Source organism: Nasonia vitripennis, chromosome 1 (assembly GCF_009193385.2).
Source record: "Nasonia vitripennis strain AsymCx chromosome 1, Nvit_psr_1.1, whole genome shotgun sequence".
Taxonomy (NCBI): Eukaryota; Metazoa; Arthropoda; class Insecta; order Hymenoptera; family Pteromalidae; genus Nasonia; species Nasonia vitripennis.
In genome coordinates, this window is record NC_045757.1 from 34,200,023 (window position 1) to 34,221,920 (window position 21,898).

Consider the following 21,898-nt stretch of genomic DNA (forward strand, 5'->3'; position numbering starts at 1 on the left):
TTTTCGATACGTGCAACTTTTAGGAATCGTTTAAAATTTTTCGAACGAAACTATCTCGCTGAAAATTATGTCAATCTCATCGCTAATTTACGCTGAATATGCATGCGCTTCGAAAAAAAATGCTTCGCTTGAAAAGGAGAGCTTCGGAAAAAAATGTCTGCCAATCGAATTTCTATCCCCATTTACATCCAAATGTCCGCATCAAGAACAATTATGCATAGTGAGTCAGTCCATATCCAGAACTATATGTATATTGTACGTAAACTCGTTGGGGCGAGAGACACTCGATGAAAATACGAAACTGCTCTCGTGCGATCGATCAGACGCTAAGTGATTTAGTAGTGCTTAGTTAACGGCTTAACGCGGCGCTGCAGGTGCGGACAATGTCTATATGTATATAGTCTCAAGAGCTGAGAAATAGACGACGCGCGCGCAACTTTCGCTCAACTCGTTCGAGCTTTCGAAGGAAATCGAGGGAAGATTGCTTTTTTCGAGTGTCTCTCCCCGTGGATCGTCCAGCTGTTTAGTGAGTGCAATTAAAAGTTCTTAATAACTTTCCGATCGAGAAGCGTTACACGTAATATTACGCAGAGTTTCGATTTACGCGTGCGGGAGCTTGCGAACTAAAAAAAAAGCTCGCGTGGTCGCCTAAAAATGCAAAGTTATGCAGCGCGAGTAACCGAATCCGCTCAGGGATATGTTTGACTTGACGAACTCTACTCTCCCGGAGGCTAAAAGTTCGCTTGAATTTGAATAAGTGTCCGCAAGCTCCAGTACAGCTCTTACCCCGAGCTTGAAATAAAAGACGAACAACTTGCGGTGTACAAATCTTCCGGCCATTCTCAACCCTAAACAAATAATTCCCTCCTAAACGCTCCGGGAAAGCCGATTGCTTTACAAATTCTCGAGCTTTGCCGCAAGTTCATAAACGAAATCACGATCGACTTCCGGCGAAGTTGCGCGAGCAAAAAACGTGATAAGATTCGCCGATTCGAGGGAGGCCGTACACGTGCCCTGTTATATAGCTATACAAGAGTAGGAGCAACATATGGATGGCAGACCAATCGATAGAGCAAACTGTTGATTCTGACTACGACCCGGACCGACGCTCTACTGTGTGTTAGTGGATCGCTGCTACCTATATATATGTACTGCTGGCTATGCGCGCTTCTAATCTTTTTCAAATATTTTCCCTCGCGATTATATACCGCGACGCGCGATGTTTGATCGGTGATCGACTTGAAATTCGAACGGCTCGACGGTCATTAATTGCCGACGCGCGCGATTTTTCAAAGCTGATCGAGCGTTTCAATTTTTAAAGCTTCAAGGCCGTCGTGAAATATGAAACGGGGAAGATTCTCACCGCAGCGTTTATTGATTATTTCATGTATATTCTGTCGTCGCGCAGGTCAGACAGAAAACTCGAGCACCGCGAAATCTCTTTCCGATAATTTCCCATTTGATTCTTCCGCAACATCGCGGTTATTGCGCTTTATTAATAACCCTTTGCCGGCGTAGCTCCCTTATTTTGATTCCTTTTATGATTTCCCCGTAATAAAAATTTTCTCCTCGTCATCGTCGTGCATTACGCTGACCCAGATTTTTCCCGTTTTCATCAACGCTCGTCGCTTTAACTAATATTTATTAAAACTATATACGCCGATGGGTCCACGCACGTTCTATTCGGAAAACTGAATTACGCATAGCGACGAGGGTAAAAAAGCCGAAAGCACTTTTTCCTGGGTATAGCCTCGTAAAACTTTTCAAATCTAAAAATTGTAATTGTCAGCGAGCGCGGCCGACGATATGAATAAACGCATAAACTTACGGCTGCGTGTGTGTGTTCGCGAAATAAAAAGCAATCTCGCAACTTTCACCGCGTAGCGATGTACGAGATATTTCGCGCTTGAGAAAAATTAAATCGCAGCTCTTCAAGGAGATAAGACGAGCATAAATCTCGGCAAACGCGTGAGAAAAAAAATCGCGGAGACGTAAGAATTCGGAGCGTTGGAAAATTAGACATCCGACGAAATTCCGCACGCGTAGTCTTATTTACGCCTCGTCTCGCTTTACATTTTTCCCTCGACGCACCCCCCTTATGTTTGCGCATTTTTTCCCCTCGTCGCGCGTCCACTCTCGACGCGGTTTTAATGAGCGCGGAGAGCTTTTTTCTTCCCTCGCGAAAAAGCGCACGTTTGCAGTTATACGAAAATTGAATGTACAATTTGCTTTTATACGGCGTACGATTTCGATTCGGCGCTAAATTAATACGTATGTGTGTGTGTGTGTGTGCACTAAACATATAATTCGAGAGCCAGCAGCAGCTTATCGAAAGTTATTGAAATTACAGCTCGGTTGCGCCGAGTGTGGCGATTATTCTGTTTTTGAGCGGGATTCGATAAACGGATCAACTCTTCCTGCGCTTGACACTGATTACTTTGAAATTCGCTCGTGCGTGTAGCCCCGCATAATGACCGAAATTCAAAAAAAGTCCGGCAAAAAAGTACACACAAAGCTCGCCGTCACAACAGACGGCGAAGTCGACGTATCCGAGGTAATTGGAAGGTTGAAATAGAGGACAGGGGACGGTATACTGAAGAATAAGCCGAAGGGGCTAATATCAGAGCGAGAGAAAAGCAGGTCAGGCAAACACACGCGCGTACGGCTGCGCATCTCCCTGTATACATCCGAAATCGATGGAGCTTAAGTCCCTGGACACGACTGCCCGCGGACGCGACGACGACTCTAGACACATCCCTGTGGCTCCTTTCTTTATCTCTCCTCTCTCTCTCTCTCTCTCTCTCTCTCTCTCTCTCTCTCTCTCTCTCTCTCTCTCTCACTCTCTGTACACTCGCTGCAGCTGTCGAGCGAAAACAAACGAGACCCGACGCTGCAGCTAAACTCGTTCCTCTGATATACCGATCCTCCTCGTTGTCGCGCTTCGCGAATATGTATAATTGAAACGCGTTTTTCATCTCCTCATTCGCCTAAAAACTAGGTCAGCGCGGTGCTGCTGCTGGCTCCGCACCTATAACCGAATACATCCCTACGTATTTTTTTCCACACACACACACACGCGCGCGTATGCGGTTGGAAAAAAGAGGCCGCAAGTTTCATCCGTCAGACTGCATATGCGCTTGACGCGTCGTAGCGGGCAAAAATCCTGGGGGGCCGTGTAAACAAACGGCAAAATTTTTTCAGCTTCGAAACCTGCAGCAGATGAGTTTCGACGCTTATTTACACGCGGTTCCCGCCGACCACAACAAATATTGCGAGAGAGAGAGAGAGAGAGAGAGAGAGAGAGACCCTGCGTGCGCGCACGTGGAACTGACAGGCCGCTTTTTCCCCTATCTATATACGAGCGCGGCGCACGTGCCTCCCGCGAACGCTTTTTTTTCGCTGGTGGAGCTTGGAATTGCTCGTCGGCGCGTAAAAAAAGCACGGCCGGTGCGGGTTACTTTTGACTCGGGATTTCCGTTCATTAGCGATGAGTCTGTGGGTCCCTGGGAATTTCTAGGTTTATACTAGCCCTTTGCTCCGCACCCCGGCGACGTATCGTTATATTCGTTATACTATATATTTCGAGAGGAGAGAACCCCTGCGAGTGCGCTATATACGTACACCTGTGAAGAAAGCTAGTTATACGCGCTTCGTGCGCGCGGAGATACGTGTAATACGAGCTGCACTCGGGCTCCGCTTTCATTTCATTCCAAGTTCGAACTGCCCTTCCCCCGTCATTGTGCAATCTTCCGTTTATGTCTGGCCGTATACGTGGCCGTACCACTGCTGGCTTCCGCCGTTGAATTTCCGAACTTGCAAGGTCTCGTGTTCTCTCTCTCTCCTCTATGATGTATTCGTTTTATCGCGCGTATTTGAGCTTTGAATTTTCGCGCGCTCGCGATGCGCTGTGTGTGTGTAAGGACGTAAAGACACGTTATGCGCTTCGCTTTTTTCGTGTATTTGACGTTCGTTATATCTCGTCCGTCGCAGTATTTTCCCGATACACACGTACATGCGACGCATCGCAATATAGAGTGAACGACGTCGGCTTTCGAGAAATGCGAAATCGCGCTGGAAGCTCCCGTGTCTTTCTCTCTGTGTAAGCAGGGATCCGACGTGATATCGATTAATGTAATTTAATGAGAAAACAGAGATGAGGGTGGGATTCCGTCTTAAATGAAAATACATTGGCTCTTCTCTCCCTCCTGTATGTATGAGGAAATTAAACTCGCGGCGATGAGAAATTCGTGCGGAGAAGCATCGACTTTCGAAGAGAAAAAAATTCGATTACGATGTGTCGAGGATTACGGCTGAAAAATCTCCCCCAAAGCTCGCTCACACATAGAGTAAGATCCGGCAAAAGCCCTCGGAAAAATTTGAGCACTGCGGTATAAAACAAAAAGAGATAGCTGTACAGTATTGCAACTTCAGTGCAAAAAAAAAAAAAAATAAATTTAGAGAACACAACGTTAAAAGCTCCCGAAAACAAGCTCCGTGCGGTGCAACTATTTTCATTCCACGCACATAATCCCTTTGAGACTATAACCTCACGGGCCACTCGATATTCCTGTCGATTGAAAATACCCGCCGCGCGCGCGCGCGCGCAATGAATATTTAATGAAAAAATATTCGCCGCGGCCGAAAGCTCCCCGACGATGATGTTTATCGATCAGAGCTTGCGGTCGTACAAGGGTAGAGAGAGAGAGAGATCCTTTCAGTTTTCTTTCTTTATTTTTCAGTGCTGAAGCTCGCCTCGATGAGCTTGCGCGCTTTCCTCGGGAAATTCGAATCTCCGGGTAACCCAATTCTATACAGGAAAGCTCACTTATATAAAATATGATTCAAACTGATTATCCCCCTGACGCTGACGTCAGAGCTGCGATCCGTTTGAAATCGCAGATTCGAAAACGCACAGGTATCAACTGTCAAAGCACGCGAATCGCGCGCATTAAAGGCGACGCTAAAACCCATGAAACACCGTATTTTCCGAGCATTCGACGCATGACACGCGTGTGGCGTGTGTATAATGGAGGCCTGAAATGAAACACTAAAGCCCAGGCGTTAATTACCGAATCAGAGATCTGACCGGGCGTCCGATAACGCGGAATCGATTAACACTCTTGTCGTTACATACGCGTATACGTATCGGCTTCAGTCATATACACACACTCGATATAGACTCTCAGCTCTTTCTCGGAAGCCAGCGCGTGAAATTGGGACACGGAGAAACGCCGTGGCAGAGAGCAGAGCGCGGTTAATTGCGAAATACTGATCTCGCGGCCGTTTGTTCTCCGTCGATAAGCTTGCGCACATATAGTATCTATGACACGATAAACGAGATTCGAAGAGCTTTCTCTCTGTGTATGGTATTTTCCTCGTCGGAGGCTCATAAACAGAGGATGTAACGTTGCTCGTTAGTCGTCGATCTTTCGCGTCTGTTTGTTCCTGCCGCTGAGAATTAGGCCAATTTCGAGAAAGCTCGTATCGGTTGGGAATTATAATGCGCATAGGGATCCTGCGCTGCGTACATACTCTTGTATGCTAGCAACTAAGGTTAAGTAAGATGCAGAATTCTCGGAGGCTTTCACGAAGCTTTAGGCAGGTGCGCAAGGGGAGAAGTAATTTCGAGGTCGCGCGCTGCGTTTCTTGGGAAATTAAGCTGCGCGTCTGACCGTGCGCGGATTGTTCCACTAATTGCCTTCTTAATCGACTTTCGCGTTGAGGGAGTGTTTCTCGGTATAACTCTCTGTATTGTAATAAGCGTAAAAAAGCTGCACACGCTTGAAATTTTCATCAGTTTACCTATGCAGATGAAGCGGAGCAGCGGCAGCTAGAGCGCATCGAAAATTTCACGCGGAATGTAGCCCTCCGGCCTTATAAATTCAGATTGGAGCTTTACAAAGAAAATATAGACTGCGCGCTTGCTTAGCTATATAAGTGTATAAAGCGGTGCGGTTTGCGCCTATATTTTCCTTCTCGGTGGATCAGAGAGCGCAAGGGGGCGGCTAAAACACTCGAGGTCGGATGAACTCGTTTTCCATTTTCATGCAAATTTTCTCGATTTACGAAAGCGCGTTTCGATCTCTCCTCGCTCGCAAGCTTTCGTTCTCCGGAAGCTCCGTAGCTAGCCTTGACGTGTAAAGCTTGCAAGCTGCTGCTCTCTTTCCTCGAGAGCGTATTTCACAATCGGACGCATATCAATACACGGGATGGATGTACAGCAGTCCGGTTGCGTATTGTTGTCCGCAAAGCCGCGTAGAACGTGTATATCGAAAGACAGCTGCTGGGACATGACGTTCGATCGCTCGCGACTGTCCGCGTGTACCAGAAACCGAATGAAACTGCCTCGTGTCCATTTGTTTTGCTTGAAAAAAAAAAAAAATAAAAAAATAAAAATACTGGGTTGAAACTAGGTCACGGAATTCATACGACGCATACACCCTCTCTCGAATCATAGCGTTCTGTGTGGCGTTTAAGAGAAACTCGCGAAGGAAAAAAGTGTATACTATAAGAAAAAGCGAAATAGCCATTAGCCAATCGTTGATCAGCCCAGTGATGTACGCAGACTCAAAGGCCTCGTATAATACACGTCTATGCACACACACACATCCATTGGAGGCAGCTCACTCTCGGCCGATTTTGTTCGGCCGGCTCGCAGACCATGCAAATTGCCTCCCTTTCATCGCCGAGGCATCGACTGAGCTGCTGCTTCTCCGTCGTCTTCGTCCCCTCGTCTCTCAGCTCTACTCCCTGGGAATACTCGGGGCTGACAGTCTCTCCCTCTAATTCCCTGCTGCCCGTCGAAACGTCTACGCTGTAGGTGTATACGTATATCGAAGGACAGCCTGGGATTTCGTGCGATTTGTTGCTTTATTTATACGCCAAGCCTCACAATGGAGAGACGCGCGCACAATGCGAGAGGTTAATCGGCCTCTCTCTCTCTCTCTCTCTCTCGTTATGAATTTTCGAATATTGTCTCTGCGGTTGATGTCTGCACTAGTAGTCGCGCGGTAAATTAAGCCAATTTCGCGAGCTTCGTCGCTCGCCGTCGTACAACTGGACAATGAAGCGCGTAATACGTACGTATAGTTGATTTAATTCGCCGAGGCAAACACGTTGTTTTAATCAAGAGGTGTATAGGTATGTACTCTCGAAATCGCGGGAGAGTCTATAGTCCTGGCTCAGAAGGCAAACACCGGGACTATATACTACACTCGCAAACGGAACGATTTCGGTTTATCGACGCGTTACTTCGACACACGCCCCCTGAATTTCGTAAATATTTGCCCGGATAACAACATCCGAGCAGTCGTCCCTTGATGGCTTCGCTTAACGACCCGAATGCTCGTAAAACTTTACAGCGTCACCGATGGAATTCCAAATTCTGCAAATATACATCTTTGTATGTGTTCTGCGATTGGATGGATCGCATATGTGCCAGCTTGTCGTTACGGACCGAGAAGCGTGACTCGCGACATCTTCATCTCCCGCGCGTTTTCGGTCTTTATCGATTTCAGTCGACACACACACACGCGCGCGCGTTTCACCCCTCGTCTTTTACATATTTTATTTTTCAAGGGGGGGGGGGGGCACAGGGGAATTCGAGTTTCATCAGGCTACGAGATGCTCATTTTTTCTCGATATTCCGGGTATGTAGACTGCGGGAACGTCTGATGTCGGCGAGTTCTATGGACGGTGAAATGGCGGGAGGAATGGATTTTCGGGAAATGACGCGGCTGAAATTCTCCGGATGATGGTCTTTTGATTTTTTTATCCCTCTCGGCCCGATTCCTGGAATTTTCTACCGACAGTTCGTGCATCATTGATCCTTAACGACGTGCGGCTTGAGCTTTTCGGTTGAATTTTCGAACGAGTATAATCGTAGGTACACTCATTGAGATTTCAAGCGCGCATACACTCTGGGAGAATAGTTGAGGCAAATAGAGCTTTAGAACGGATTTACCGCTTGAAAAAAGCAAAGTTTGCTTGGCAAACATAACACAACGTGTACGGAAGTGCGTCACGTAAACCGCGAGACGTGACGCCGCGAGAGTCTCGCGTTAGATCGAGAGCTTGCGATAACCAATTTCAAGCTCCTTCCTTATCGTCCACGATATATTTATACGTTGTATATCTATATACGTGAGGAAAAATTCGAATAACACAGCTGCCGATCGAAAAACGATTAGCAACTGCGTATAAAGCTCGCGTCGTAAATACAAGCTAGCTCTCTCCTTATCTGCGGCACACACGGCCTACGTCGGCCGTGAAATTGCCAGGCTAGTCACGAATATAACGCGTCGCGTTAATGGAATCGCGGATGCGGCAAATAATCCCGCATAGATACCTCGGAATTATGCGAGCTCTTTAACGTACATATTCCTATATGGCGATATTCTCACGCGCGCGAGCTTTCGGCGGCGTTTCCTGTGTAAGCGTATTTCGAGATTTTTTTTTTTCGACGGTAGGGACTATATCCGAATCGCTTCGCGGATATAGTTTTCTCGAATTTTACGTCTAATAAAGCCGTCCGCGTGTAAAAAAAATCGCCGTTAACCGGGAGGGCTTAGCGTGAAAGCTGTTTCCCGGCAATAACAAACATTTGCTGAGATATACCGGGGAGAACCGCGTGCACACACACGAGAGTGTAACGCAATATCGATTTTGCCCTCTCTCTATCTCTATCTCTCTCTCTCTCTCTCTCGTAATTATAGTCGTCACGCGCGCGCACGGTCGAAAATTACGTTTGATATATAAATGCCCTCGGCTCTTCCGCGAGGAATCGTGTGTGGAACTTAATAATTTAACGAATCCGCATACATCATTACGCGCCGAGAGAATTACCCGCTAACGCGTTTACATACATCCCGCTTGATGATGTTGATGAGCTCGGATTTTTGCATATTCAACTCGATGTAGACCGATGGAATTATGAAATTGGAAAGATTATTAATTCAACAGCGTTATATATCGCGATCGATGCAACCCCGGTTGGCATAAATATTCAGCGGTTATACTGGCAACAAAGCTCAGCCGTAATACGCACTAGGGTATAATACACTCGACAAATGAGCTCTAATACTCGGCAACGCTGAGGCATAAAGCCTAATCTGCGTCTGCAAGACCGACTCGGATCCGGCATCAGAGAGACATCAGAGAAGACTATATAGCTTCTCAAAGGGATTGTGTGTTGCGCGGGTGCCTGTTGCGTCGTTGAGCTGTCGACTTCTCTCTCTCTCTCTCTCTCTCTCTCTCTCTCTCTCTCTCTCTCTCTCTCTCTCTCTCTCTCTCCCTATATACATCCAAAGGGGTTACATCGAGAGGGCGGGAGTTGACTCGATCGATATCACCTATATGCGCAGGTGGATACAGCCTCTGAGTGTGTGTACATATATGTGTGTGGCCATAGTCGTCGATTGTTATTAGAGGACAGGAAGTTGATTAAGACCCCGGGGATGACGGGAAAAAGCTTCCCGCGCGTTTTCCACGCTTATTCATACGGACGATTGGCTCTTGGCCCCTTGACATATTTTCCCTGCGCTCAGGATGTGCGTAGCTTGGCCTTTACGAATTGAAAAGTAACCCGATATGCGAAAAGCTTCGTCGCGATATGAAAACGCAATAAAAAGCTTGTCTTAAATACTTGTCTAGCCGTCTTAAATTGAGGCGAAACGCGCGGACAATTTGCGTCTGTCCAGCTTTCTTGTGTGTCTCGCCGGAGAAATTTTCGTTTTATCGCCGAGTGCCCCCGTCGCCGTCAGTAAATTGGGTCAGCAGGAGAGAGAGAGAGAGAGAACTTTGCAGAGTATATGCACAGCATCAGAGGCGAACTTGCGCTTTGTGCGTATGTTTATTTATACACAGTCCCGGTACGCCAGGGCGCGCACTTATCATCGCGTTAAGGCGTTTTTGTCGCTCGCACACACGCTGCGCTGGAGAACTTTGTAAATTTTCTTTTTTTCTTCACGGCTATGGCTATATTAAATTCTTGCGTGATAATGCACTCCGTTATGCGAGAAATTCTTTCGCAAAAATTTATCGCTATGTAGGTCGCCGATGGAACGCTTGATATTCGATGAAACGTTTTATTCCGCGATTCCGCTTATAATTCGCGAGTCCGACCAAAGAGATTCAAAATACGCATATCCGCGTGTTATTTGATCTCGTCCATAGGCGCGCGATTAGCAAACTTCATTTCAAAGGCAAACATAATGAAATGGCCGGTGTTCCGGTAGCTCGAAAAATCCTCATCACACACGGCGAACTAGCGTCAACACAGCCAAGGCTCCTTTGCCAGTTGTACACACACACGCACAAACGAGCTTGGTGTGTGTGTGTGCGCGCGTGTCGGCTCTTCCGCGATCGTGTGTATATTGATCGCAAGCTCGCCCGCCATTAGGGTTGCCTCTCTCTCTCTCTCTCTCTCTCTCTCTCTCTCTCTCTCTCTCTCTCTCTCTCGCCGCTCTGCAATTTAGGACAAAACGGCCTTTCAACGCGGCAGCGCGATGCAAACTCGATATATAAGCGAGCGAAGCTTGATGGTGGCTGGTGGTATCGCAAATATTTTCATCGAGACGAGCACTTATAGTTGCGGCTTTTTCGCCGAGCCGAGCTGTCGGCGGCGATTGCCGAGGAGCTTGCGATGAAACAGGTATTAAGACGATCTGTTTGGTTTTATTTACGGATGTGACACTGCGTTGACGAATATTTTCAATCAAACTCCAACTTTTAATCCCGCGATTTTTTCCCAGAAAAATCCGAGTATTCATCAGCAACAGAAAAGAACGTGCGAAAAGTTTGGATAAAAAAAAAAAATTTTCATTCATCAGTATATCCAGACATACAAGCAACTGAAAAAGGACATGCGTATAGCAGAGCTAGAATACACGCTCGCTCCTCTCCGTCACATTCACGAGTCGAGGGTCACGCGATAATTGACAGATTGTTCTGGTTGCGCACATGCCGGCACATACAGCGAGTGAAATCTATCATTTGTCATGCGCAACTATACGCGCGAGATTCTATAATGCAAATTCCGAATCGAGTCCGCTATCTGTCACAACAATTTTTCATCGCTGAATATGTGTCGCAATTTCAGCCCCAATTGATTGGATTTTCGTGCAGCGTTAAATTTTCCGCGCGTATTCCGATATCCGCCGGTACAAATTCATTTCTATAGAGCGACCAAGCCTGTTGCTATTTGCGCGGAGTGGTGCACGACTAAGGCTAAATAAAGAGTGGAGAGAGTTAGCTCTCGCTTACGGTTATATATAAGTGTGCGCTCGGATGAACGAGGGAGAGAAGTGCACCGTAAAACGTGCGCCTCCGCTAGCAATATCCCGCGCGTTATCGCGTCGAGAGCTCGAACCTCGTCGGCGGAGAGAAGGAGACAAAGTTTTATGTGCCACTGAAGGCTCTCGTAGCCGGGGCTTGATCTTCCACCTGGAACCTGCTACTACTGCCACTTGGATCAGCTACTCCTTCGATGCAGTTCCTCGCTCGCGGGCTTATTACGCGATCGAGCTTTCCCCTGATAATATATAGCTCGTACGCGAGCTTACACAGAGAGCTGTGTGTTATTAAATTTCGAAAGCGTTCGTATAGTATCGAGTGGAAAAGGATCCGATGCTTGAATGGACGCGCGTGAATGAACTGTCTCCATTTTCGCGACAAAAGCTCTCGCGAGAGGCCATGGCCAAGGTGACGAAATCATCCGGATAAAAAAGCGAACGAAACTGGGACAAGAAGCGTCATTGTCCTTTGAAAACGCTGCCGCACCGCCGAACTAGAACAGGCAAGTCACCGCGAGCTTCTCGACCGTATACCTGTGTATAGCGAGCGACACCGCTCTCCAACGCTCGCGCGAATGGATTAATCTAACGAGTTATTATGTATACGGAGTGTCGAGCTGAATCACGCCACGGCGTCGCGATAATCAACTATTCGTCGATCGGATGATTGTAGTCCGCGCAGTCGGGAGCAAAACATCCAAGACCCCCTGCCTGCGAACAGATGGCTTTGATAAGGCACGCCTTGAACTTTTGACCCTCGGTATATTTACGGCGATGCAGTACGCTTTCATGCTAATGACGAGTTGATCTAATTTTTTCGTGTCCGTGGTGAACTCGAGTAGTCGACGACGGCGATCGACTGGTGGAATCAACGAATCTCGTGGAATTTTCGCAGCTGCGTACATCAACGCCTAGTCGCGTGAGAATTAACGAGCTGACTCGGACTTAATTAAAGAAATCTCTCTCGCGCCGGCGAGTACGCCAAAACGTAAGAGCGCGTTTTAATAACTCGAGTTGCTTCAGATTACGGAAAAAGACAGCCCCGATTCATTCCCGTCTAATGCACGGCTCGTACGATTTTCTCCGGCATCGCGAGGAGTAGAGAGTGTGAGAGGGAGGGCTTCTTCGCATATCCAACAATGACCCCGACAATGGCTGCATTGTTTGAGCTTTCGCGAAACCTCGACAATACAGATATTCCCTCTCTCTCTCTCTCTCTCTCTCTCTCTCTCTCTCTCTCTCTCTCTCTCTCTCTATCTGAGCGCACTGACATAGCGTGTACTGACGAGGAGGAGGAAGGAGAAGACGCCGTCAGACAACAAAAGCCTCCTCGAGGCTGCTTCTGCTTCAGCTGGATATGAGAAAGAGAAAATCCAGCTGGTGCAGCTCAACCGATCGCGATCTTTTATCAGCGTGCGGCTTCCTTTCCCTACCTTCCTCGCGTCATCTATGCGAGGTTTTTTCTTCTTATGGTCTCATTGTCGATCCGGATAATAGCTCGTCGATACGGTGTGTTTTCATTTTTACGCTGTACGACGAATTTTTCAAGAATATACTCAGAGATGTAATGATACGTCGTGTTTCGTTCGGGATGCGGGTTGAGGAGGAAATAAAAGATGTGTAACTCTGTAGTAACGATTGTTTTTATTCAACAAACAACGTAAGGTTAACAAAGTTCTCTAGATGAAATTATATTCGATAAATTATTCGTGTGGTTAGAAACTTAGAGAAAAGATTAGTAAAATTCATTGATAATTTAGTTGGTATTAGAAGAGTTAATGTCAACGCTGTCGGCGTTAATTTCCTCGTTGGAGACATTTAAGTTCGACGATTCTGATCCAGAGCTCCTTTCCTTATCCAAGTCGTAGCTGCTAGCTCCCAACCTTTTCCTAGAAACACTCACGCTCGACGAGCCATTTTCGTTGTCGCGTTCGATGTTCTTGTCGTAACTATTAGCGTCTAAATTATTTTTCGAAACGCTAAGCTTCGACGTGCCAGCTTTGTTGTTGCGTTCGCTATCGAGATTGTACGAACTAGCTCCTACGTTTTTCCTCGAGATCTTGACTCTGGAAGAGTCGGAGCCGCCTCGTTTGTGGTGATGATCTAGATCGTAACTACTGCCTTCTACCTTATGTTTCGAAATCCGGACCTTCGATGAACCTTCTTCTCCGTTGCTACGGTGGCTGTTTATCTTCACACTCTTAGCTCCCACCGACTGTCGGGATACGCTGTAGGACTTTGTAGTGGATCCGCCATCGTTTTGTCTGTTCAAATAACTCGTGTCGTAATCTTTGCCATCCTCGACTATCTTGTATCCTCCATTTTGATGACCGTAGGTCAATCCAGAATTTCCATCGTTAGATTTAGATACGTGTCTGTTGTAATGGCTTCCATAGCCGTGGCCCCGATGCGATTTTCGATCGACGTAGTAGCCCTTGTCTGAACCAGAGTTTTCGATGTATTCAGTTCTCTTATAACCGACATCATCCGATCCATCGCTAATTACTTTGTACGAGGATTCTGTGTCATGGCGGCTGTAGCGATTTCCTGGTTTTGAGCGGTCTATAATTCTAGATCCGGATACATCCCTTCCGTAGGTCCTGTCAACTTTGTGCGCGTGGTTTGATCCCCTCTTGATGGAGTGAACCCTGTTTAAGAGGGAATTTCTTCCTTTCGCCCTGTCATTTCTGTATTTTTCTAATTTTTGACGAATGCGGTGCGAGGCAGGCTTGTTATAGTCTTCAGATCCCAACACAACCTTTCCAGGCTGTCTATCAACATTAATATTGTGATTACTGTTCGAGTAATCTATGTCGCTAGTTTTGTCTACCGTATTATCATAGATTACTTTGTGTCCAGGCTGTTTTTTGTGATGAGTTGGTAATTTTATGCCTCTCTCTGAACTCTTTTCGTATATAGTGACGGGTCTCTTGCTTTCGTTTGATTTACCACTGCTTTCATCGCTGTCGTTGCTTTCGTTACTGTCATCGCCGTCGTTGCTTTCATCACTGTCATCGCTGTCATCGCTTTCATTGGTCTCATCGCTGTCATTGTGTTCGTACACGGGCTTGTAGTCCGATTGATATGTGTAAGTGGGTTTTTTGGCAGGTTTGCCAGGTTTGTATTTAATTACGTCCGTTTTATGGTATTCGACGGGTCGTTCTTCCGATGATTCAGATTCGTCAGAGTCTTCTTCCGATGGTTCCGATTCGCTATCTTCGTCGGAGTCCTCTTCCGATGGTTCCGATTCGCTATCTTCGTCGGAGTCCTCTTCCGATGGTTCCGATTCGCTATCTTCGTCAGAGTCTTCTCCCGATGGTTCCGATTCGCTATCTTTGTCAGAGTCTTCTTCGGATAGTTCCGATTCGCTGTCTTCGTCAGAGTCTTCTTCGGATGGTTCCGATTCGCTATCTTTGTCAGAGTCTTCTTCCGATGGTTCCGATTCGCTGTCTTCGCCGGAGTCTTCTTCGGATGGTTCCGATTCGCTATCTTCGCTTTCATTGGTCTCATCGCTGTCATTGTGTTCGTACACGGGCTTGTAGTCCGATTGATATGTGTAAGTGGGTTTTTTGGCAGGTTTGCCAGGTTTGTATTTAATTACGTAGTTTTTATGGTATTCGACGGGTCGTTCTTCCGATGATTCAGATTCGTCAGAGTCTTCTTCCGATGGTTCCGATTCGCTATCTTCGTCGGAGTCCTCTTCCGATGCTTTCGATTTGTCACAGTCTGCTTCAGACGAAATCGATTCATCGCTGTTGGGTTTGTTACCGCATCGATCCACAGTAACACCGTACTCTGGCGTGTATTCTTCATATGAGCCATTTGGAATGTAATAGTCATCATTGGGTCTCGTTTCAATCCAGTCGCTTGGGATGCTTGGCTCCGGATCCGAATATTTGTGGACATAGTTTGAAATTTCTTGCAATTTTTTGTCGATGACTGCCGCAAAATCAAAGTGAAGGCATTTGTTGATGGTATGTTGCTAAAAAAGTATAAAGTTTCGAATCAACCACTGTACGATCATGTAATCACAACTTTTGAAAAAACTTATATCGAGCTACTCACTGGTTTATATGAACTTTGCAGATTGCCTACTTTCCTTCTTGATCCTGGATATGAACTTGGCCGATTGGCTACAAGTTTCTTTCCACGTGGATAGGAATTGCGCATGCCGGTTACATAATTATTTCTAATAGGATATGAACTTTGCAAATTCGTTGGATTTCTTCTTTCGAGTGGATACGAATTTTGGTAACTTGGTAGATTGTCCTTGTCAACTGGGTATGAATCTTTTAGATTAGATAAATCCTTCCTTGAGGAGGGATACTGTGTTTCGATGTCGGTTGCATCATCTCCCTTAAGAACAGATGAATCTTGGAGACTGGGTAGACTGTCCTTATCAACGGAGTATGAATCCTGCAGATCTGTTAAATTCTTCCCATCGAGTGGAAGATCGGTTAGATTGACTCCCTCGGGAACATCTAAATCTTTAAGACTGCTTTGGTTATATCCCTCAGGAAAATCCGAATCTTTGAGATCGGTTAGATTGACGCCCTCGGGTAAATCCGAATCTTCATAGCTGGTTGCATTATCTCTTCCTACCGGAGTACTCGATGCAAAGGCGACAAGCGCCAATATAAAAAGACCCGTCTTCATTGTGATCGTATGATCGTTTTCCTGAAAATCGATTACAACTCAGTTCAATCGCACTGCACTCCTAAGTATAACAATCAAACTCAAATTCTTTTTCCTTACCTCTTCGCTGAACCCAAGATCCGCAAAGCAACGACCACTTCTGAGGCAGAACGAGTCTCCCGACGCCTTATATACCTCGAATTTTCGCAAATTCAATAACCGCTCAACTAATTTCAAGACACGAAATCCGCGCTCGCGAATATTTCCTCGGCATTTCGTCACGTCGCATTATTATTGGCTTTCGCGCCTGTAACGAGCGTTATCTATGCCGGCAGCGATCCCACAGAGGCTGTCACACTACGGCTGACCGGTAGCCCGCGCTCCTTTGTTCACGCGTTCTCTCTCTTTGCCCTCGTTTCAAATGTATCAGTCGCGCGCACACGTGCGCCTTTTTCTCGCGACAAAGCTGTCTCGCTTTTTTCGCTCTGCGTCGCTCTGATGTGCTCGCTCATTATATTTCCCGCGCGCGCTCGAGCCTTTGTTTCCTTCGAGCCTTCCTTTTTTCGCGACGTACGTGCGCGAGGGTAAGGTCGCTCGATTAAAATAATGCCGACATTAATCGGAAAGCTCGAGAAACGAAATATTCGGAATACGTGTGTGTGTGTGTGTGTGTTGTACATTTTCTGGGTTCTGGCTCTCTGCGTCATGCGATATCGCTATCGCGAGACGTACGTCGGTACATAATGCGATGCATTTGTGTTTTACGCTGCCTGTCGCCGAATCATATGCTACTCTGCGCTCGACAGGCTTTGATGTTTACGCTCGTAAAGCTCGACTGGAACAATCTATAAATCATCGGACGGGTTGTAAATTACCGATGATGTGCGATGAGGACGTTACGCGACGCATCGGAGAATAATATTCAAAATTATACACGACCCATACCCGCAACGTCATACTTATTACATCGAGCCAGTATATTCCCTTTGAAAAGCGACGCATACAAAGGCTCTTTACTCACGCACACACATATCTCGAGCATGTACACTCTATATAATTTTCAAAGCCCGAGTGCGATATATGGATCTTAACGAACGACAGTCCTCTTCGCGCTGAAAGCGTATGCGTCCCTCGAGTATAGATGTATACAAGGGAAAACTGTCTCCGCGTTACATCTTCATTTCGCATCCCTCCTTCGCCACAGCCGCAGTATAGCGTGACGCGCGAGAGTGGAACGCCTGCTCGCTCAGACGGCGCGAGATTAACGAGGCAAAACGAGCGACTCCACACAGATGCTGCCCCCTATACCTTATATAGTAGGTCCGTCACACGTGTTACACACACACACACACATGCAAATATAGAGATCCCCCTGACGAGACTTTGAGGGGAAATTTTATTTACATGCTTTCGGATGGATTTCGTTACACACAGAGTAGAGGTGGGTCCGTCGCTCTTTGAAAAAGTGCCTCGCGCGAGATGAGCAAATAACTCTCCATTACGCGATAACCTCGTCTTCCGGCTAAGAAATGCTTTCACGTAAAGAGCTCGTCGCGCAGAGAACGAGCGACGTAAACAAAGGGTTAGCAATTAAACGTAGTATTTTTACAGGGGAGGAAGACGAGGGGAAGGGCGTCACGTGCGCTTCGCACCTGCTGCAATAATACGCGAGCTTTATTGCCTCGTGATGCGAGACTGCCAGCGGTGATACTACTACAGACACATATGGCTATATACCGCCAGTGTGGTTTTAATGCCTCGAGTTAGTCGCTGTATAGGTATGTATGTATACGCGATGGCACGTCTCTCGTATATTCCCGAGACGTATACATAGGCGTGTGCGGTGACGCGCGAGTCCTTCGGGGCATCGAGTTTTACGGTCATGTTTATGAAATCCGAAGACGAGTATAAAAACAGCGAGTTATGGCTCTTGGGTTACGTCGAGCCGCCGAGCAGTGATTAGGCCGTAATATCGCGCAATGAGTTGATCCAATTTGGCTGTATTATATATATATATATATATATATATATATATATATATATATACCCTTCAAGGTTATATCTATCTATACTCTACCGCTGCAGTGTATAATGGGATGATGAAACGAGAGCTTAAGAGATTAGTTATTGGGTTAGTAGCCCTCCTGAAAAGCCAGACGATGTATATAGCACGTCTTTTTTCGCCCTCCTCTCTATAATTGTACAATCGTTCGAAATTAGCGCACAACGATATAATAGCTTTTAAAATTGATTTCCAATGCAGCTTCTACTCGACGAGTCGAAGAGAAGAGAAGAAAAAGAGCGAGAGAGAAACAATCGCGAGTCGCGCGCGCATTAACGTTTAGTTATTCAAGTCACGCCTAACAATAGCGCGCGGCAAAAAGAATAAAAAAAGCTCTCCTTCTCTCTGACTGGTAATTTATTGCGCGCGAGCGAATTTTTCTAAAGAACGAGTATTGCGTCTTTTAGCCGGCATTATTTTTGCAGCTGCGACGCGGAAAAACTTTCGCGATAAAATGCCGGAGAAATAAGTCTCACGGGTGGCACTTTTCTCTCTCTCTCTCTCTCTCTCTCTCTCTCTCTCTCTTACTCTATAGATATGATAATGTACATGGCGGAGCTTGCGACGCTCGTTCGCCGGGTTACGAAAAAAAGAAGATGAAAATAAAAAATTGTGTATGTATATACCGGTGCGGGTCGTTACAGGTCTATACACACCGACTTCCGGGCATACACGCGTCGTTAGCGCCTCTATCTGTATGCAGCAGCTCCGTTCGGTTTAATGAGATTTCTTTATGAACCATTGCGATCGCAATATCGCGCTCTCGGCTTTCCTTTGCTCCTTTCCTTTTTTTCGCTGCGGATATACCGAAGTGTATAAGAGAGTCTGACTCTCACTCCGGCGTCTTCCATTTCCCGGGATTTGCGAAATTACGAATCACCTCGACCTGATTGACGCAATCTCGTTTTTCAGCCGAGCCTTCGATTTCCCTCAGCGCGACATAATTCTATGTGGATTTCGTTTTGAACAGACCGCGCTCGCTCGGCGCAAGCTCGGGAATGAATAAGGTCAAATGTGCGCTCTTCGCGGTGTTGGGTGTACAGGTGCCTGTGGCCCTATTTGAAGGATTTAACACGTGAATGATTCTTAAATCGCGTAAGCTCTAACAAACGAAGTTTTCGTACCGCGTTCGATTTATACATGGTAATTTCACATCGGACGAGAATAATAGAACGACTCGGTATAGTTAAGTCCCTCTTAACGTTAACAATTCGATAAGGCCAGAACAAAAGTTTGATAAAAAAAAAAAAACTCACAGCGTTTACAGCATCAAGTCCTATGCGCAGACCGATGTAGATTATGCCAAGAAACGAGTTTATAACTCGCGTTTGCGAAAGACCTCTTCCAAAGTTATAACCGCAGCGCGATTAACAAAGCGGAGGCTAATTGTAAGTATAAAAGTCGGATACTCTCGGCTGAGAGAAAAAAAAAGCGCTGATGGTAATAAAACCCCCTACAGCCTTTTTATACGACACGCTTCGTCGCAGGAATAAAAAGCTCTCGTTGTAAAACCTGTTTATCCGCGCGCTTTTATACCCGCCGAACTCGAATCCCGGTGGCGAATGAAAGGTAAACGAGTATCAAGTCTATACACACAAACTGGAAAAAACGCATGCATGTGTCTATAAACCTTATATATACCCCATACACACGTATACGAGATCGAAGTCAGTGACACATAAAAAAAAGCCGAGCGGCACACGTGGCGAAATTGAAATGCATCGAAGGCCAATCGTCGAATTTGATTTCGACGTGATCGCGCGGGCTCGGATTATTAATGGACCGCGTGTGTGTGTGTGAGGCCGAAAGCTCATCAGCCTTTCTTTCCGGAGGTTAATTATTAGCGGCAGAGCTCGTCGCTCCTTTTTTGCCGATGTTATAGATCTTCGCCGCTGTCAGAGCTTTTTTCCGCCGCTACCTCCATTAGCCCCAAAGATATATATATTCGAGTTACCGCGATTAGCGAGAGCATTTTCGCTTACACATCGCGTAGCTCTTTGATACGATTTCGCCGCGTTTTAATGACGCGCGTGCGCGCGCTAAAGCGAAAATTATTTCCCTTTTAAACTTTCGCCATTACACATAAGTATGCGCTTTTGAAACACCGCGGCGCTGTGCAGTAAGTTTTTCGCGCAAACATGGTATATCGAACGCCAGATTGCGCGCGAAAGTTCGGCGAAGCTTGCGGCCGTAAACGGTCTATATATACCTGTAATAACCGGATAAATATTTATCGGGCTCGATTAAGCGGATAAATCAGGCTGAATGTATACGTTTGTTTATTCCCGCGGGAAGAAAAAGCTCGCGCGCGCGAGCGCGTCTGTCAGACGTATAAATTTCCCGTCGTCTTCTCCGTGTATATCTTCCTCGGCCGATCTCGTCGTCGTCGTTTCGTTGCCATGGGGATACGCGACCCTCTTCTCCGCAGTCGTCTACTGTAAGCACGCGTTTTGTTTATCGAAAATGTTTGTTAATCGCTGCGAGGAGGGTCTGAGTGCGTTGGGGAAAAAAAAGAAAACAAGGCGACTAGAGAACTTGCGGGCTTTATCGAATCCGCGAAAGCCCGAAATGGATTTTTTTTTTTAAATTCGAGAGCAAGCGCTGAGTACATATTGATGCGGTTTTCTTCTTATTTTTTTGGGGATTAGCGTCAAGTTTTCTCGAACGCGAGGAGGGAAGTATTTGTTCGCTGACGTTTGATGGGTCGGGAATCGATGCAAAACAAAGCGGAATTGAACTAACTCTTCTGTTTCTGACTATAGGCAGAAGTGGAACATCTGAATTCGTTTTCAAAGTCGCAACTTATTGCGTATAGACCTATATTAATTGATTATTATTTACCGTTGGGAATTGATAGAATGGAATGTTTCTCTTTCCTCGTATATTTTTTTTTGTTTAATTTTAAGCAACAGCGAGCTGACCTAGATTATAAGCGAGCTCGGAGGGCATTTATGAACTTGAGTCTATAAACGGCGGTTGAAACATAATTACGTCGGAGCGAGAGCGTGTAATAATCGCGCTAAAAATACGAGTTTGATGCGCGACGGGGGTTTATGGGTGAAGGTCTGTATACTGTGTGTCTTGTGTGTGTGTGTGTGTGTGTATCGGCTGTAAATCAACTTCGAGATTTCCTCTCGAAGTTCCTCGAAATTTATCTTTGATGAGTTTTCCCTTATTCCTGATGAAACGCGTCGAAGCTTCTCGAAACTGGAAAATTCTTGGATCGAATTATATCTTCCCTATTCGTTATCCCTCTCTCGCATCGCAAAAGATCGACGCGCACGACTCTCCCCTAGGCGCACCGCAGATATGCCCTCAGTGCACACACACACACACAGCAGCCTTGTACGACGTCGACGACCAGAAGCAATGACCCGCGAACGAATGAACTTCAAAGGCGCTACGCTGTTATACTGCAGAAGCATAATACGAGCTCGCTTTTTCTCTCGCTCGACACACGATGTGCCAGCGCCGGCTTCCATCGACCTCACCAGCCGTGTGTCTATGTATACGTATCTCGGCGTTTCACTCGAGAAACACGCGTTATTATGCGCAGCCTGCTATGCACTCGATAATTCAACCGAAGGGCTGACCCGCCGCGAAGAAACAGTGATGGATCGGTCCGCCGAACTTTTCAACCCTCAGAGTGCGCAACTTTTTTTCCTGCTCTTTCGTCTCTCTCATGCAAATTCAATACCCGCGCATTGTTTCGTACTTTGAATTTCGCGCGCGCGCGCGCGCCTGGCGAGTATATCACGTTCGAATTTGAATTTCAAATTTCCCGCGCGCGAGCGCGTTTTCAATGTAAAACCGGATTTATTTGTGGCTCGCAATATTTTCGGGCGACGAGCGCATCAATTCCTCGGCGGCGAATATATATTAATATCTCGCCGTTGCCAGCGGCGTGTAT

General features: G+C 46.4%; 1 protein-coding gene across 7 annotated transcripts in view; it reads left to right on the forward strand.

The window, feature by feature from the left end:
* LOC100122885 overlaps positions 1–21,898 on the forward strand; it is an 82,148-nt gene that overhangs the window by 36,468 nt on the left and 23,782 nt on the right. The window contains exon 1 of one of the 7 annotated variants that reach the window (XM_016990189.2): positions 17,538–17,704. The exons of the other annotated variants lie outside the window; for them this stretch is intronic. The gene's annotated coding sequence lies outside the window, so the exon portion shown is untranslated. Of the gene's footprint in view, positions 1–17,537; positions 17,705–21,898 lie in introns of those variants that run through there. 7 annotated transcript variants of the gene reach the window in all.